We start from the raw sequence: 20,954 nt of genomic DNA on the forward strand, positions 1-20,954 counted from the left end.
CAGCTATAGGCTTTGCCATTTGATTTGTTGGCCTCTTGCTTCATCCCACCAATGACCTACATAGACAAATTTGAAACTGTAATATTTGTGGTAGGAAGAGGAAGCTGCTGCAGGTGTTATTGTAAGGTCATTTTTTTTTGTTTACTATTTCTGTCAGGCAGATATTTTCACTCATATTTTGTCCACTTCTTCAGAAAACATAATTTACTGGTAAATCACTGAGGGTTACTCTCAATCAACAATGACAGACAGAGTTTCTTACTCCTTATGGCTTAGAAAAAGGCATGTTGATGTAAAACTAATTGCCAAGTAACTTTGTAAGTGGAGTAGTATTTAAAAACTATCCCTGATCTTAGGCTTCTGCTCCACTGTTATTTTTTGAAATTGTCATTGATTACTGAGCAAAGAAATTGAGATATATGAATAAAGCACTGAGAATTACATTCAGTCAAAAATGCCAGACAGCATTTTATGCTTCTTTTAACTAAGAGAATTAGATTAAAAATTCTGGTGTGTGTGTGTGTGTGTGTGTGTGTGTGTGTGTGTGTGTGTGTGTGTGTGTGTGTGTGTGTGTGTGTGTGTGTGTGTGTTGGGGGCAAAGGGGTGGGGTATGACCAACTGTTGCTCTTTGGTCATAATTCTGACTTTGCAAGACTGTTGGGGTTTATGTGAAACAACTTGGAATGCTTTCATTTTTGGCTACTATTACTGTGAAAAATGCTACTATTACTGTGAAAAGGGCCATCATTTTTATTGCAGTCAGACATTTGAAGTGCACACATAAGTAGCTATAACTGTTGGGTGAGGTTTAGGGCTGTCTGTAGACTGTAACTCATCCTCTTGTTTTCTCAATTTAAAAAGTCATGATCTGACTTTGCAGGACTAGGGTGCATGTTGAGTTATCTTCAGAAAATTACTGACCCTCTTATTGTTTTCTGTGTTTAAACAGTCACTGTCTGGCTTTGTAGGACTGGTATGCATTTGGAGCAGCCTGTAGAAAATAACTGACCCTTTTGTTGTTAGTTAATTTTAAACAGTCACTATTAGGCTTTGTAGGACTAGTGTGCATTTTGAACAACTAATGTGATATGAACAAAGTAGCTTGTAATACTTTAATTGGTTGCTACTGTTTGTGTGGAATAGATCGAATACATAGTACACAGACTCCAACATTACCCCTCTGTCCCCCTCAACCTTCCCTCAGGAAATACCATCAGATATAACTCCCCCTACTATCACTAGGTAACAGGTCCTTAATGCTTTTTCTAAGGCCTAAAACACTGCATCAATGGGCCAGGACAATGTCCCAGGATGCATTCTAAATAGCATGAAACAACCTATCAGGCTGTCTGGAATTGCTATTTATTTGTAACCTCCAAACAGGCTTCGTGCCTCATGAATGGAGAACAGCAATGGTCATCCCTCTGCACAAAGGTGGGCAATCTACAAACCTGGACGCTACAGACCCATAAGTCTCACTATTCTAATATGCAAAGCCATGGAAAGAATTATCTTTAAAATGATCAATAATGACATAGGAAACCACCACACAGTAGGCCCAACCCAATTTGGTTTTGTCAAGGGCAAGTTATGCCTACTAAATCTGGTGGATTTCTTGAGAAGGTCACCAAAGCAATGAATGAGAATAAAATGGTTCACACTGCCTATCTCGATCTGGCCAAGGCATTTGACACAATACCCCAAATGAGGTATTGCTGATGAACTCAAGAGTTTAGGTACAAGCCCGTATGTCACCTACTGGTCAGGTGGAATTCCCACTTGATAAGCAATAAGACAGATAATACGTACTTGGTATGTTACGGCCCTGCTGTTTTTAGCACAGGAAGTAGAATATTTGTCCAGTTATGTAGTACAATGCAGGATTCATGAGGTTACATTCTGGGGTTGCTATTGTGTTCAGTAGCAGGAGACTTGAGATTCTAGTTGGTACTGTGAGAAGCACTTTGTTACAAAGCTGCATAATTTCTTTTAATTCCAGAAGGACCTCTGAATGTGCAAACATTAGTCAGTTTGTAGGTCCTTTTCTCAGTTGAGACTTTACAGTGTAGGAAAAGCAGCACAAGAAATTCATATAATATTTTTGGTGACTTCAGCTCTCTCAAAGAGACAGAAAGCTAGGAATTAGGATATGACTCAATATTGGGATAGCTAGTTAGGGAATGTGAGACCAAGCAGTCTGGATATTTTTGATTAGGTTCTTCATGTACTGTCAAAGTTAAGTAAAATAAATGAAATATACTCCTAATAAAAGTGAACAGGATTATTGTAATTAACATTATTGTGCTACACAAAGTGATATAACAAATAGATCTATAAAGGTAAAGATGCATATAGTTAGTATGAAAAAGTAGATCCTAGTTTCAAGCTTTTCATCGAATATTTGTTGAAGCTGTCATAAAATCTAGGAGAGAAAGAAGGACAGGAAATAACGCAGGCTTATTTTCAAACACATGCAGTACATTCATAGAAAAAATGTATACACTGATCATAACCCATTCAAAGAATAAGCTAAGAAAAAAATGCATCAGTTACATACAGTGCTGTGTTCGTCCAAAGCAAATGTTGAACCTCAGTCATCTGGGTTTGAAGACTATAGACTGATCTCATGATTTGCATCTCCTCATTTGCCAGTGTACTCAGTGTACAGCCATGAGACAATACATTATTATATGTAGAGTTTCAAATTACAGTCATAATGGATAATAAAGGGCATTACTTTTAATACATATGACTGTTAAAGTAAACCACACTGCTCATGTTTACACAGAAGGCAGAAATTTTAATGAGATGTAGGAGCAAGCAGTAACTTGTCAGTGACTCTCAAGCAACCTCAAAATGGATTTAAATTCAATCAAACAACGTGTCAGATAAAGTAATAAACTCCCAATCCATATACATTAGTCCAACATTTCAGAAGATGTCACTAGATTCTTGGGCTGGCTGATTTGGTATACTCTGCAATTGTGGATCTGTGTTCTCTTCTGGCCCAAACCCAGGCATACCTTGAACTGTGAACTATGATCTATAAAATGAGCCAAGTGCCTGCCTAGCTGTTCTCTGCTGCTTTCTTACATCTCATTCACCCATTCCTCACATCAGAAAGGTGTTAGACTATAAACAAATCTAATTTTAGATATAAAACTTAAGTCACTTCTAGAAATGTGAATTAGCTGAGAAGTGTAATGCCTACTTTTCATTCTTTATCATTACATTATGCATCTTATTTTTTTATAAATATATCTATTGCACTGCAAGCCAGCTCACACTAACTAGTGTGGAAGTCTTAGCTGAAAAATATCAATAACTAACATCAAGTCTAAAGGGAAACCGATGCCTACTGCGCGTTCCATGAGTATGGAAAAGATTATTAATTGATGACAAGTATAAAATAAGTGACTTGTTTGGGATCCACTACATGTGATTGCATACTAGCAGCTCATGACATAATCGCTCAATGCCATTTGCTTGAGAAAGCAAGTGCTCAAAATCCCACTAGCTCGATCTCCCATTTTTATGTAGCTCTCTCAACACCCAGTCCTATAAAACTGTATAGCCCTACCCAAACCCTAACTCCCACCCAGTTACCAAACTGAGTCCTCCCTCCCATACCCTAAAACTCCATTCTTATCCCCTAAAGCTAAAGTTCTTGATCAATCCTTTCACCTTAAACTCCAATATCCCTCCCTAAATGTAAATTTTCTGATTACTCCTTAACCTTAAAACTCTAAAGACTATATTGTTAATCTACCCCTGTTATCAATACAGATGGACTGCACACCTATATGCTTCTTTTGAAGGTGTATCAGAGGTTACTTCCTTCTTGATAATATTGCTGTTACTGTATCTAGTGAGGTTTGCTCAAATTATCTGTAGAGATATAAGTGTAGAAGTATCCTAGAAGTGTGATGCTTTGGTTAATTTCTCCCTTTTTCAATTTTTGAAGTTCTTGCTTCATTCTCATTGATGAAATAATAACAAACTCCAATGGGTACCAGAGGAACTCAGCCACCACCTGTTATTTAAATGGGGAGAAGAACAGGGGATTATATGACCCTACAGATTTAAAGTGTGTACGCCAGAATTTTAGAGAAGTCTTCTTGGCCTGGGGTAAAATATGTTAGCAATGTGACATTTTGTGGAGTTGTTATTCTAGTCTACAAAACACTGGGCTGGTCAGTTTTGCCATGCCACTTGGATAGCTTAGGTATTTGGTTTATTTTAAAAATGCAAGGAAGCTGTGCAGCAGTAGTAGTAATAAAGAGCTTCTATGGTCCTAAGGAGGATATAATTAGGCTTTTGAGAGAGTTTAGCAGTGTGTTAAGGGCAGCAATCATGAAAAAGTATGAACATCATGTAACAGTGCTATAGTCTACTGTTTTGGAAGACACTATGCTACTGAATGGTAGTACAACATAAAGTGTACAAAAAGAGAACCTTTTTATAACAATATGATGCATTTAAGTAAAAATGTCTATGTTATAAAATTATAAATTTTGCATTATCATGTTAAATGATACAATGGCAGTAGATTTTTTTTAAATAAAGATTTACTTTTGAAATCATATACTGTTTCATTCAGTTTACAGTCTTGAAGGCTTGAGGATGAACTACAACAATGGAAGTTTAAGCATTTTCAAATAAAATTTGTTTTAGCACTTCAGGCTAGTTAGTGATATTTATACCTGTTAACTTTGTTGTGTAGTAGGACACAAAGAAAAGCACTGTGAGGCAGTTGTGGATTTTTCCTCAGATGCTAGCACAGGAGAGTTATACAGTTTTGTTAACAGTGGGATCAACATAGAAGTGTGGATGTTGTGTGGATGTTTTGGCTACAACAACTGAAAAGATGGGCCAGTAACATATGAAAGCAGAATGGATAGTTTGACTATTGCGGGAGGGGTATGCTAAAAAGGGAGTGGGCAAGAGCCTGAGCAATGCTGGACATTCATGTAGTGAATACACCAGACATTAACAAATATTTTTATGCTGCCTTTTGTCAGATCTAAATAAGCAACATCCACTGCCAAATTATTACCCAGAGCCTTAAAAACATCCAAATAAAAATAATTACGTTTCTAATTGTGTGTCCTTCTACAGATGAATATCATAGCAGCCAAATCCCTTTGAGTTTTGTTTATTAAGCCTATTAAAACATGCTCAGAGCCTTGCCTTACAATACCTGTCAGACCTGGGTATAACATTTTCAACATTGTGAGATACCTCCCTCATGTGTGGTAAGAATACTGTCCCTTTCCAACAGTGTGGATCTGTCGCAATTGTTACACTTTGCTGAAACTGATAGGTTAGTAACCCTGGTATACTGATCTGTATCATTTTTAGGACTAGTCCATTGCTTTCATCAGGACCAGGAGAGTTGTCTTTGTGTTATTTTGTTTAATGCTTCCTCTACCATTTCTTCTGTTATTATTGGGATCTCACAATCACATAAATCCTTGTAGTTATGTTCTGTGAAAGGTGTTTGTTTTCCCCTACCTACTCAGAAAACAAGTCTGCAAAACCCTCCACCATAAGTTATAACTCAGTTTCTGACATTCCCGCTACTGTGATCGATAAGTTTTCATATAAGCCTTTTCTATATTGTCTTTCATATTCTAAAAAGGCTATTTTATTATGTGTCATGTGAACCCAAGAATGGGTCATACTTTTCTGTTAGCCTTCCTGATCATCTTCTTTACTTTTATGTATCTTTGTACAATGTTTGATTCTTTTTCATACTAGGGTCCCTCTTACTTTTAAATTGCTGTTGCTTTTTATTTAATAATATTTAATGTGTTTACTTAACCAGTTCTTAGTTTGTTACTTATTTTTCCCACCAGGGATATATCACCAGTTCTTAGTTTATTACTTATTTTTTTTCCTGCCAGTGATGTATCTATCTATGGCTATGAACAATTTTCCGTAGAATATATTCCATATCTCCTGTACAGCTTTACCTCTTAGCTCAACTTTAAAATTCCTAATATATTCATTAAGAGCTATATAATGAGCTTCATAATAATTTCTTCTGCTCCTCCTTTCTCCCTTTCCACTTTACTAAAAAAAAAATTCTAAGCTTGTTTATTGCCTTTCATGTAACTAGTCTAGTCCAGATACATATTTGCTGTATCCAGGACTGTTAGTAAGCTTCTGAGCCCCCCAAGCCTTTCTGTGTTGGAGGGAAGCCTTCTAGCTTATCAGTGGGAGTGGTAAGCACTAGGTAGACTATTTACCACAAGATGAATGGTTTCTGGCCCAGAAATTGTAGTATATTGTCTGCTTGTAGCAATTATTGTAGCACACAAAAGAAATTTAACTTACTATTACAAAAATTCTTTAATTGATTTCTTCAATTATTTTAGCCATGTTCTTATCTGCATAACTGTTTGTGATGGGTCTGTGTTTAACCATCAAATGAATCATTCATCGAAGTATTTCAAACCCACCCAGGTGGGGGGGCTTTAGCCACCCCCACAACTATATATACAAACTCTGAGATTGCACTACAGTGGGGAAAAGGGCTTTCAAACACTTGAGTGTGTGAGATGGGGGAAGTGTTGGCCAGCTAGTTACTTTCCCTGTCTCATGTGTTCACTGAAATGAATGTTCGATGAATGAATGTTTGATAAATAGGTTTTAATGTTTAGCATTTCAATTGATTCATTTGACGGTTAAACATAAACCCATTTGCGACAGGGGACTGTAACATCGAATTATTGAAACATCCTTATTTCTATATGGTATTGTGACTGAAATGATTTCTTCTATACCACTAGGATAACTTACATGAGCCCTATAGCAATCACTTTACTCTTTCTAATATTATGGAGAAAGTTATAGCCTACAACTTTTGGTGGTGTTTATACCATGTTTCAGTGATGATACCTATACCCAAGTTTTTGCTAAAACTAAAGACAATTCATCAGTTTTTTTGTTCATATTTCTTGCATCAGTCATCAGTAGTAATAGACTCTCCCTATCCTTATTATTTTTATTTCCCCTCATACGAGTATCAGCTGCACTTCTAAAAAGTGCTTTTTTTTCTGTTTTATGACTCACAATTTTGTTTGCTATGTCTAAGATGTATACCATCTTTTACAAAATACTTACTCTTTCTTTCCATACATTCCTACACATATAGATGTACTTTTTTTCTTTCATACATGTCTGCAAATTTCACTTTTCAGACTACTGGCTGTAACTTTCATTGATGCAACATGCCAAACTGCGTGGAAATACAACACAACTAATATTAGTAGCACACGTATTACAGTGGTTTGTACCGTTCTTCACCTCTTGTATCACATCTTCCTGACTATCCTTCCCACATTATTATTACCAGTACAAATACCTTGTTGTATAGTAACAGTTTATTTACTTATTTATTTATATTTGTTTACTGGGATAGAGCAATGATTAACACTGACCAATTTATGGCTCAGCCCCTGTAAAATATAAAACAGTTCACTTTTAATATCATTCATCTTGGTGCCATGCATGTCTGTACCCACAGCTCTTTTTTTATCTATGCTGGGCAAATTGTTTTTCATTCTGCTCAACATCGAGTCTCCAATAATTGATATTTTTTCTTGATTACTATTTTTCACATTTTTGTTTCTTCCTTCTTCAGTCTCTTTAGTTTTACTAACATTCTTCTCCTCTAAAAATGTATCTGTTATGCATAGTTACTTGTAAACGTAAAGTTTTCTGGTGATGGGACAGAACAACCACTGCTACATTTTCTACTAAATACTTCCTCATATAGGTTTTACATAAATTCTAGCATAATATGTGCTATGAATTTCCTCCAGGTCACTCAGATATATTTATATATATATATATATATATATATATATATATATATATATATATCTATATATATATATATATATATATATATATATATATATAAAAAAGAAAAGAAAATATAGAATATTTCTCACAATTCCAAGTGAAAATTCCCTCCTGCCAAAAACACCAATGTTCCGGAAGTGTCAAATAATATGACCAGTACAGCAAAATGAAAACCAGGGTATATACTATTCCACCCCTTTTTAAGCACAATTTCTTGGCTGCTGTTACAATCAACAATACTAACTGTATGAAGTGACATATATGAGAAATAAGAACTTGTGCACCAAAAAGCAGTCATGTTAACAACAATTTTATTTGCTGATTTATTCATATTTAAAGGCATGAAAAAATCAACATGGACACAACACAGAATTAGCATAAGAAATAATTCCTAGGAACATATCACATACCTCTTCACAGTAATAGAGTTTAAAAGTCAACTATCTTTATAAAAATAGCGGTTGTGACAATCCATACTCTGCTCATTCCTGATGCAAATCTATTAATTTTGTCCAAAGTTAGCAAGAGGTCCAGCGACAAATTCTAATATAAAAAAAGCATGTGATAGAATGGTGACAAGCAGAGTTTTCAAACGTCCCCTCCAAAATGTGGAGCATTGTCTCTCACAATGTGGAATAAATGGGCAAAATGTGGAACAATGCCTCTCACAATGGGCAAAATATGTAACACTGCCTATGATAATGTGGAACAAATGAGAAAAATGTGGAACATTTACTAAGGTCATCAACTAGGAATCACTCGGTATGGTTATTAACTAATTCTTCATACTTAACACAAAGATTTTTTGACAAATGAACATAATTCTATGTTATTCACTGTGGTAATTTGTGAAAGAAAAACTTACCAATGAATGTATAACAATCTTTTCAATGTGTGACAGTATGGAACACGCAAAATAAGGAATGTTCTTCATAATGAGGTACAGCTGAGAGGTGTGTACAATGCTGTATATAACCAGTTGATCAATGTTTACAACTTTCTTGACCACGTTTACATGAATTTTTGGCAAACTCTTACTTAACTCTGTATACGCAGTAATAAAGGGAATATGAGTAGTTACATTTTTGGAATGTGGACAGCATCCCAATAGATGAATAAACAAAAATTTTTAAGTCCTAGAATCAAGTACAAATTAAAATAACCCAGAAATCTTGGTTAACTCAGACATATTGCTGCTCATACAGTCCTTATTCTGGATGCTGTATACTTCCATAAACAGTATTGGCAAAACTAATAATGCTTTAGTTAATTCAATTAAACAAAAAGTAGATAAACCAAGCACAAGAAAAATAAGGTGCACTTCAGGATGGCTGTCAAAGATTTAGCCACAAGTAACACTTTAAAGTTGGAATACTTCCTGAATAAAAAAGTAGAATACAGGGACCCTTTTGAATTATATACTGTAGATCAGAATAGAAATTAATTAATAAGTACCCAGACTGTCATGTCACTAAGTGCCCAGAGGTGGTCAGTAATAGACAATTACAAAAAAGAAACCTTCTGTGTATTGATCTGACCATAATTAATAGACCAGCATTCAGCCTTTCAGTTAGAGCTCTGGTCAGTCTTGTTTAGAGGTACACAGACAGACCAGACTGCCCATTCATGTTGTTGATTACATCTTATTATGGAAGAGGATGAAGGGGTCAGGGCTCTTCCTGGTCACAGGTTCTTCTTCCACTGAGGATGATTCTGGTTCCTCATGTCTTTCTAAGCTGACTGTAGACAGTTGGCACCAATCCCCCTCTGAAATCCATCCAACATCTCTGATGGTGTCAGGAAAATTTTTAGTTCATGAAGAGAAGAGAATTTTCAAGAAGACTGGATAAATACATTAGAAGGAGATACCTTTTCCCTACACAAGTGCATGAAAGGAAGAAAGTGATTACTCCTTTGCAAATTTTAAGACAAACGTTTTGTTCACAGAAAGGTGATCCATTATGCATAAGCACTTTTCCAAGATTCCACAACAACATAAGCACTCTCACCTTTAAGAAACAAATGGAAACACTAATGATTGCTTGCTTAGGTCTGTTAAAGTTATCAGGAGTCCTAAGTCAAAAAAAAAAAGTAAATAAATACTTCCTCCAGCAATCCATTCAAACCAGCCAGCAAACCTTGACAAATCTGACAGGGTTAATAAATATATCGAAAAGTGGCACACCAAACCAATGAAAACAGTCATCCCGGGAATATTTGGCATTCCCAAAGTCCATAAAAATGTAAATAAGCCCCCCCCCCCAAGACCTACTGTTTCATCAGCAGGCTCTAAAACTCAACCCCTTGCCATTTTTGTTGACACCAAACTGAAACCATTTTATGGTTTATTCCAGCACATCCTTATTAATTCTTGGGACTTTTTAGGTAAAATGGCTGGTATTGATTTTAATCTTGATTATTTGTTTATTACAATTGATATTAAGGATTTATTTAGTGCAATTCCCCACAATGTGGGTTTAACCTGGTTTGAAGAGGTCCTTACTGAGTTTGAATTTTTATCCCAGGACTATTTTAGGTTTATTCTTGAAAATATGAAGTTTGTACTCAAAAATAATTATATTTTTTTTCAGGGGGAGTATTACAAGCAAGCTGATGGGGTAGTCATGGATACCTCATGTGTCTAAGTATTTTCAAATATTGTTTTATTATATTGGGAGCAGCATTTTGTTTTTTCTTCCCCTTATTATGAAAATATAGAGACTATTATTGATTCCTGGATGACATTTTTATTGTTTGGGAGGTACCGAGGTATGATATTGATAATTCTGTTAATTATATCAACAATACAACTAATTTTTTGATATTTAGTCATAATATTGTCTCGATGGAAATGCATTTCCTGGATGTGAATATCAGGCAGGATTTTAGTAATAAAATATTTGTATCCACCCTATATAGAAAAGAGTGTTTTTCTAATTCCTACCTACATTTTCAAAGTGACCACCCTTTTATTCAAAAAAGAAATATAGTTAAGGAGCAAATGGTTAGAGCTGCTTAGATGACCTCTCTTAAGGAGGACCTGGTTAACAAACTTAATTTTATTGAGGAACTTTTTGTAACCAGGGGTTACCCTAAGAATGTGGTGGTTTTGATTCAACAAGATATTTTGAATGGGTAGGGAACAAGGTTCCTTCCCTTGATGCTCTTTAGAGATGGGGAGTCAGTAAATGACAGATTATCGTGTGTTTCACCTGTTGACAATGTTGGGGGCGTGGATGATCACGGACAGGTGATGGGGACCAACGTGAATTGGCATAAAGATTTATTTTTTGTAACCAAGTACCATTATGATGCAAAGGAGATCAAAAGCATCCTTTGTAAATATTGGAATCTGTTTTCCAATATGCCTAACAGCTTGGAGGTGTTTTCGAAAGCCCTTAGATTTGGATTTAGAAGAGGTCCTAATTTAAAAAATTATTTAGAAAGCATACGAAGTAGTAGAGGTATTAGTACAAAATGAGGTACATTCAAGTATGGTATGTGTTCTCAGTGCCATTATATCTCCAGTTTGGCTAAACTTCAAGTCAGTGGGACACAGGATAAACTTGTAGCTTCAGGGTATTTCACCTGTCATACAAAAGGGGTAATTTATATTGCTTACTGCATAGTGTGCTCTGCATACTATGTTGGGAAAACGGAAAGAAAATTAAAACAGAGGGTTTATGAGCACACGTATGGTATTAGTAAAGGGAAAGAAACCAACACGCTTTATAAACATTCGCTGAGTTGTTCCCAAGCGAATTTTAAGTTTTGGGTATTGGAGCAGGTGAAGTTCCTGAAAGGGGTGGGGACTGGGAAACTAGTCTTGAATTCATTGAATTCAAGGAGCTTATTTGGTGGCCTGTCCCCCCCCCCCCCCCGGGTTTGAATGAACACTATTCAATTATACTTGCTCTAAAAATGAGAGCCTTGAAATATTAAATATTAAATATCAAATATCTAATGTATTGTAATAGATTGTGTGATTTTTAATGGAATTAAGGTTATATTGTGCTGACATTATTATGTATCACCAGATTCATTAATATAACGATTCAACATTCCTATCCATTTTGGGAGGACCAATGGGTGTTTAGATATGTTATGATATCACAATGTGGTTGTATTATTTAAGTGCCTGAGTAACTCCAGTGTGTATTCTGAGGAAGTTCCCTGGGAGGGATGAAAGTGCTTAATGATTCTGCTATTAAATCTTAATTTTTATCAAATGTGTTCTGCTGGAGTTTGTGCTTATTGACAGTGGTTGGCTATTTTATTTTCGTTTTGCCTCTCTTCATTTGCCTTCATTAACCCCCTTATACATCTCAATAATACCATCCATACTAAACTCAATTATCTCCTCCACCTCTCTCCTTGCCTGCAATTACTGTTCATCTGGGAGCCTTGCTGGTATTGCTCCAAACCCATTTCTTGCTTTGACTTGCTGGCCAGCCTTTCTGACTAGCGTACTGGTTGAAAATCCTGTATCCTTGGGGAAAAATAAAACAACTCATCGAGGTCCTTACCTTGCCTCCCTGTAAAAGCTCTACCTTCACCAGGTAGTGACTGGTCTTCTTTATTAAAATCCCCTGTTCTTATACCCCTATTAATTGCTCTTTGTTCCCAGAGACCCAGTGAAGAATATGTCTTTTGATGGGAATATTGTTTTACATCTCTTTCAATTTCCTTTGTTTTTTTGTTAGAAACACTATTGCACTTCCTCTCTACATTCCTTAATATTTGTTCATATAACCGCTGATGTTCACAAAATAATTAATCATTCAGTATAGCCTTGTTCAAGTTGTCCACCTCAGGTCCTAACTTTTTTAAAACAGATTCATTATACTTAATGATCTTTGAGATTAATTCCATGCCAAAAGCATCAAAAAAGCATGTAAAATTAACAATAGTTTCAGCATTGTAAGGTAGACCATATAGAAATTTATGCATCCTTAGCCCTTGAGGCACGGGTCTATATTAGATAATCAAACCTTCAAAAGTTTGACTGTCTTATGGTCGACACCATATGATCGAACTGTTAAAAGTTCAAACATCGAATAAAAAAAATAAACTGCACAAATAACTTACCTGAATATTTTAAGCATCCCCACAACCCCACCCACTCTTTAAATATACCAACTCCAAGATCAGACTACAGTGCAGAAAAGGGAAATCTTCCCATTCCATGCTGTACTGAGATCTCCAGTAAAACGTTCAAACTTTCACAAATTCAATCATATGGTGTCGACCATGACAGTCGAAATTTTGAAAGTTCGATTCCCTAATATAAACCCTTGAGGCACTATTTTTAGCCTTACATTCTCTTAAATATTCCGTTTCAAATTGTACACATTTAAATTTTAACAATCTCTTTTCCAACATAAAAATCATTTCTTTTAATGTTGGAACCTCTTTAACAACTTCACCCACTTTTTGGTGGAAAATTTCAACTTTTGAACTGTTACATGAGAAGGTTTTATCCATAATGTCTTTAAAAACTGTCACACTTTGCAGTCCCCTTCCATTACTTCCTACAGTCACATTTTCTCTTATTTTATGTTGCAAGTTGAAAACGGGAGCTGCTTAGACACAGTACCTGTTGTTCCTGCATACGCCTATCTTCTAACATCATTAAAACTTCTGTGGTGACCTCCATTGCTATCTACACTAGTTGATTTCACTGAAGTTGTAAAATATTTCTCCACACAATATTTTCCAGCTATAATAACCACTCAGCCATTGTTAACATCATCAGCTCCCACTGGTATCGTTGTGGAGTCGCAAGTAAAACCACTACTTCTTCTAAGGGAAGAAAACCTCCCTCTGTTCATATTGGTGTTAGTACTATCAGTTTGTGAAAGCATTTCAATGAGCCAGATAAGGTTTCCCTTCAGGGAAGCCAATTCTCCTCTTAACTGTGCAATTTCAGTAAATTCACCCGAGGACACAGTCCAAGGACCAGTCCTTTGTGAAGGGTCTGTATTAGGTCCAAAATGAATAGCATCCATCCTTCCATGCCACACAGCCAGGCTAACCACACAGTACCAATAATAAATAAATCAAAAAGTGGCACACCAAACCAATAAAACACAATTCCAAACCCGACCGCTGACTCTCATGAGCTGTGGAAGATGAAATATTTATTACCAGAACAGCTCACAAAAGACTTCATAAGTGCTTTCATCCCTTCAAAGAGACTTCATCAGATAAAAACCATGCTACTACAATCCTTTTTTATATATTTCTAATCAAAATAATTACAACTAATCACTAAATCAATTAAAAGCCACACTTAAAGGAACATAAATTAAAATCTGTCTTTGCACTATTCTTTGTGTAAAAGCCTTGTCACACTGGTCTGTGTTACCATAAATAATCAATTCTTAAAAAAACTTTTGTTTAAAAAAATGTAACCCATACATAACTATCCATGTAAATAAATATTGGACATAGATAAATATAAATTTGTACATTTATTTTAACTACATTCCTTTAAAATAATAAATTAGAACTTCTGATTTCTCTTTTAATACAGGTGCAACAGATACTTGATCATTAAGGCCAGAGGAAAATGTGGCTTTTAACCTTAACTGCCACACTAATTCCCTTTTTAAGAACAGCATCTGCCAGTCACCACCCCTTGGATTTACCGTAATTGTTTCTAAGACACCAAAGGTGAACTTTTTAAAGTTAGTACATATACTCAAATGTCTATATAGGGCATTTGTCTCTTTCTTATTACTTATATCATATACATGCTCATAAAATGTCATTTTTAATGCCCTTACTGTCTTCCCAATATAAAATGCCACACAATGTTCACACTTAGCTAAATAAACAATTTTACTGGTGGCACAATTCCCATTAAGAAATATCACCTTACTTTGCAACATATTATTCAAAACTATACTTTTTTTATTTGGTTTTTATAAGCACATTGTTTATAGCAGCCACAAGACACTGTTCCCCTACTAATACTACCTTGTTGGTCTAGCCCATTCTCAAAGAGTTGTTTAAAATTCCTCTCTGTCTTATAAGAAAAGACAAGTTCATGTCCAACAAGTTCGTAAATCTCCTTATTTACTCTAAAAATATTCCAATTCCTATTTACTATTACTCTGATGTCATTCATATAATTATTGTGTTCCAAAACTAACATTTTTTCAAAATGTCCGTCATGGACCTCTTCATTTGGTCTTATCATCTCCCTTCCTAACAGAGGTTTGTATTTTGTTCCCCATCCTTGACATACTTCATTAAGGCGGAAATCAATAATACTTTCTGGATAGCCTCTATCCAAAAACATTCCTTTTAACTTAACAAGTTCTTCCCAAAATTCCTCATAGACAGAAGTCAACCTGCTACCTGAATAGCTTGCCCCTTTACTAAGCTTCTTCTGTGGAAATGTGGGTGGTTACTAGAGTAGTGTAAGTATGTGCTACAAAAAGTAATGGTATTAAAAGCGAAATCAGAGGTTCTAATTTAATTATTTTAAAGGAATGTAGTTAAAATAAATGTACAAATTTATATTTATCTATGTATATACATATTTATTTACATGGATCTTTATGCATGGATTACATTTTTTTTAAACAAAAGTTTTTTAAGAATTGATTATTTATGGTAACGCAGACCAGTGTGGCAAGGCTTTTACACAAAGAATAGTGCAAAGACAGATTTTAAGTTATGTTCCTTTAAGTGTGGAATTCTAATTGATTTATTGATTAGTTGTGTTTATTTTGATTAGAAATATATAAAAAAAATTGTAGTAGGATGTTTTTGGGTCTATAATAGATTATTGAACTCTTAAATGTTCGGACACCATATGTTCAACCTCTTAAAAGTTCGAAAATCAAATAAAAAAAAACCAACAGAAAAGACCTACCTGAAAGGTTAAGCAGGTAGACAAGCCCTGTCTACCCACCACATGGGGGACTGTGCCCCCCACATGCCCCGCTCTTTTAATATGCCAACTCCAAGATCGCACTACAGTGCAGACAATGGAAAACTTCCATTTCCGCACTGTACGGAGATCTCCGTTGAAACATTCAAACTTTTGAAAGTTCGATCATATGGTGTCGACCAAATGACATTTGAATTTTTAAAAGTTCGACAACATAATATAGACCTGATGTTTTTATCTGATGAAGTCTCTTTATAGGGATGAAAGTGCTTATGAAGTTCTTTTCTGTGCTGTTCTGGTAATAAATATTTCATCTTCCACAGCTTGTGAAAGTCGGTCATGTTTGGAATTGCTAAATCTAATAGGGTTCCTTGATTCTGTCTTCTTAATGACCCCACATTAAGCTATTTTTCCCTTTCTTGCCTTGTCCCTGAGATCTTTTATATTTGTTTTTAGCTGTTCAGTCCTTCCCTGGTTATCATACATCCATGACCAGACTTCTTTTGTATCTTTTTGAACAAGCCATTTGAGTGATTGGTAAGTACTTTTGCAAAGTCTTTAGCATGTCGTCTTATTTCCCCACTTAATCACTGAACTTTTCATCTATGTTCATTCACTATATATAATAGAAAGAGAGGGGTGCAAGCTGTCTGGGTTCATCATTTCAGTGATTTGAGCCATTCCTCCAATTTGATGCATACCAGTTTCAGGAAGCATATTTATTTTATTTATTTTATTTGTAGTTTATTGATCAAGTTGATGAACTGGCCTGAGGACATTTTTTAGCCATGATCTGGGTGCAAATGCACAGTCATGCATTTATTTGATTTTTATAAGAATCTGTGTCATTTATTTGCAGAAACAAGGGTAATTTAGAAACAAAAAATCTCAGGTATAGAAAGCAGTTGTTTTTCATAAGTAAATCCACTTTTCCTTCCATATTACACAGTGGAATAAATATTTGTAAAGATTTATAACATTGTTCATAGCCAACATTGCTAATATTTTGTAATGATAATAATATAATTATTTATATATTTGCAGAAATAGAATTTCCCCTTTGGAGTGGGATCAAATGGAGATATTGTACCTTCAGGTCTACAAGACTGTTAAAAATGGAGCTCTTGACAGGTAGATGGCATAGGATGGATATTTAAGTAATAATCAACAAATGTCTAGGTAAAGCTTGCATTACCCACATAAAGTAGTGGATTATTGCTATCATGCAATGACATTATTTAACAAAAAATTACCTTTTCTAAATAATATCCTTTTATTAAAAGACTTAAGACTTTTAATAAAATGATATTATTTAGAAAAGGTATGTCCCTTCTGTCAGCTTCTGGTGCTCTGAGGCACTCATTTGACACTCTGTGTATGCTCTGCATGTATACTGGAACAACTGTATAGAATGTTGTTGTCTCTGACCCCCTCCCTGCTAATCATTGAGGACTGAAGTCATTAAGTGAGTTGCCATAGAACTGATTGTACAGCTCTCAAAATGGAAAGCTGTGGGTTTAAAATATATATAAATAAAGAAGAATGCAAGTTTAGCACCAAGAAGATAAACTTGCATGCATCTATTTCAACAGGAAGAAACACATTAGCATACTTTTTCCTTGCCACTAAGTGGAGAACTCAAACTACTTTTAAAAAACATATTAAACTAATGGTCTGCTCCACAGAGCAGGTTACAAGGATGGGGTTATGGTTCGTATTCCAGTAGAAAGACTGGCTGTTGATATATGCTTGATTTATAGGTTCATAGGTAGGTATTAGGCTATTGGCGCTGGGGCCTCTATAAGCCTAGCCAAAAAGGTACCCTGGCTTTCGCCACCCAAGAAAATTATTTTCCTGTGCCCCTGTCGAGCAGCGCCACAGAGGTGATCCCTGGGGTGAATTTCCTATTTCCCATCCAGTCATCAAGATTTTTCTTGAAGAGTGCTAATGAGGAGCTTTGTTTGATATAGATAGGTAGTTTGTTCCAGAGTATGGGAAGTCTCTGGGACAGGAATCTATCCCTCCAGCATGTTCTGTTTATTGTAGTGACAAGGTTTAGTTCCCTAGAGCATGTAGCTCAGAGAGAATACGATTTCTTTAAGTGGAGCATGTCTAATAGCTTTGGGTTTGACATAGCTTTGTATGCTAGGCAGAGATCACCTCTGAGTAGGCGATATGCGACAGAGTAAAGCTGGAGTTTTTTGAGACAGTCTGCATAGGGCATCTGTTTGAGGCTGGTAATCCTCTTTGTGAGGTATTTCTGTGGCCTTTCCAGTTGTTGTAGATGTCTTGTGAGGTACATACCAAAAGGGGTGTTGTGCTCTATAATGGGTCTAATGAGTGACGAGTAGAGGGGAACAATGACTTCTTTTTTCCTGGATGAGAAACCTTTTGTGATGAGGTGTGCCACGTAGAAGACTTTCCTGACTACTGTGTTGATGTGATTATCAAAGGAAAGAATACTGTCCACCTGGGCCCCAAGGTCTCTTATCACACTTTTGGTGTTAAGTAGACTACCACCTATGTGGTAGTTCATGGGTACAGAGTTTTTACCAAAGGGGATGACAGTGCACTTTTTGGCATTGAGCTTGAGGCCATTGCTTTGACACCAGGCATCTGTCTCAGTGAGGCCCTTTTGTAGGATGTCCACATCGTTAGGAGTTTCGATTATGGCTCCTAATTTGCAGTCATCTGTGAACTTCATTATACAAAGACCTTCTGTGTTAGCCTGTACTTCAGAAAAGTAGATACCAAACAGGAGAGGACCCAGGACTAAACCCTGTGGTACTCCACTTTTCACTGGCCTGAAGTCAGATTTGGAGTCTGCTACTTTCACATTGTGGGTTCTGTCAGTGAGCCAGTTGGCCACTCATCTTGTGACATAGGGATTTATACCTAGTTTAGTGAGTTTTTCTATAATTCCAAAGTGGGGGAAGGTGTCAAAAGCCTTGGCGAGATCTAGATAGGCTGTATGAACAACCTTACCCTTGTCTACGGCTTTGGTGACTGCTTCAAAGACGTCTATCAGGTTTAGGAGACATGATCTGCCTTTTACACACCCAAAATTGGTGGGGTCCAGAGTTTGAAGATTACCATTGTCTTTGTTTATAAGTTCCATGATGATACGTTCCATGGCTTTGCAGACCAGGCTCGTTAGGCTAATGGGGCTGTAGTTCCCAGTGTCTGTGGTGGCTCCCAGTTTGTGGAGTGGGATAACTGTCGCTGTGCGCCATTCAGTGGGCACAAAGCCTGAGGTGAGGCTATGATTGATCATGGTGCTTAGGTGGGGTACTAGTTCGTTCTGTAGTTCATGTAGAATGCAGCCTGGGATGTTGTCAGGTCCCATGGATGCTGTATTCTTGGCTTTGGAGAGTGTGGTTTTTACCTGTGCAGCCATGATTACAGGAACTTTGCATTCTTCCAGTATAGAGATGGGCCCTTTAGGGTATGAGAGGGGGGTAAAGTTAGCACTGAACCTATCTGCCAGGATGTTGGCAATATCAGTTGGTTCTGTATATTTAGTGCCATTGTGATGTAACTCGGAGCAGATCTGGGTGTTGCCATTGAGATTCCTGACATAGCTATAGAGTGCTTTGTGGATGTCTTTAGAATCAGTTATGATTTTGTTTTCGTAACTAGCTTTGGAGGATTTTATGAGGGATCTCAGCTTCTTACTGAGGCTGACTAGAGAGTTCCTTCAATCATGCGATTTTACTCTTTTTTGCAACAGTTTCTTTCTTTTGTTGTAGAGTTTGTTTATGGCAGGGGACCACCAGATTGACTTCCTTTTTTGGAGGATAGCATATTGGTTCCATGCACTCATGTAAGTGCTTATAAAGTGCATTTGTGTAGGATTCAGCAGTCCTAACTCTAGTTTCCATCTGCATGGGTGTCATGAATTTGCCACTTCTGTCTTAAGAAGTGGGAAGTTGGCTTTGGAGAAATCTTTTACGGTGGTTTCCCTAATGGGGCGTGGGGGCAGGATGTGGATGTCTAGGGTGATTAGCTTATGGTTGGATCTGGCCAACGAGGAATTGACCTTTGGTGTGGAACACCAGTCGCCCATGTTGGTAATGACCAGGTCTAGGATATTGCTACCCCTGGTGGGGGTGGATAAGTTGATCCAAGGCATTGGAATTTATGAATTCCAGAAAACGTTGAGCAAAAAAACTGGTACATGAGTAGTTTTCCCAGTTAATTGTGGGGTAGTTGAAATCACCCATTATTAGGGTGTTGGGTTGTACCCTAATATTTTCCAGTGTATCGAGAAATGAGGAGTGGGAATCCTGGGGCATGGTGGGGGATCTGTAGCAAGTTACAGTTTGGATTGTGGTCTTACCCAGAGTTAGTTGCACTCGTATAACCTTGGATGCATTATGCTGAGCAACTAGCCTGGAGGTGTGAATATCCTTAATGAATATGGACATGCCTCCACCTTCAGTGTTTCGGTCCAGGTTAGGTGGCCGAAAGGTGTGGTATGAGTTATAGCCTGGTAATGCAGGGGTGCTCTCTGGAGCCTTGAACCAGCTCTCTGTCATTGCACAGATGTCAGTGTTCTCCATTTTAAGGAGTGCCTCGAGTGAATGCATTTTGAGGTTTAGACTTCTAGCACTGAGTAGCATTACCCACAGATTTTGCTTGCTTGTAAATGTTATGGTGGTGAATTTGTTATTTGAACCTTGCCTAAAAAAGGGACTATAGGGGTGGCAAGAGCCTTAGCCAGTATCCAGAATCCCAAGGGCGACAGGTGAGGCCATCTCTGGCAAAGCATCATGGTCTGTTGATCATGTCATCCCTGGCAGACAGATACTGGATCCCCTTAGAATGACACCAGTAGCTTAGCCAATTTTTGAAGTCATTAATTTTGTCCTTGTACTGTGGCATCATTCTGGGTGATGGCAGGATACTACTCAGGGCTAGAGTCATACCTGCCTGGGCTACAAGATTGGAGAGCTCCTCCATGTCTCTTTTCATGTAGTCCAGGAAGGTATGTCTCAGGTCATTCACACCAACATGGACAATGACAGAGTCATATTTGTACTTGTTGTGGAGTGACCTGAGTGCGTGTGTTATGTGGTGGATCCTGGCACCTGACAGGCAACTGACATTAACTTTCTCCTTGTTTAGCCTGGTGAGTGGAACATCAGTGTAGCTAACTACAGAGTCACCTATGACTAGT

Source organism: Protopterus annectens, chromosome 16.part0, assembly GCF_019279795.1.
Source record: "Protopterus annectens isolate FY-2018-M chromosome 16.part0, PAN1.0, whole genome shotgun sequence".
In the NCBI taxonomy this organism is placed as follows: domain Eukaryota; kingdom Metazoa; phylum Chordata; order Ceratodontiformes; family Protopteridae; genus Protopterus; species Protopterus annectens.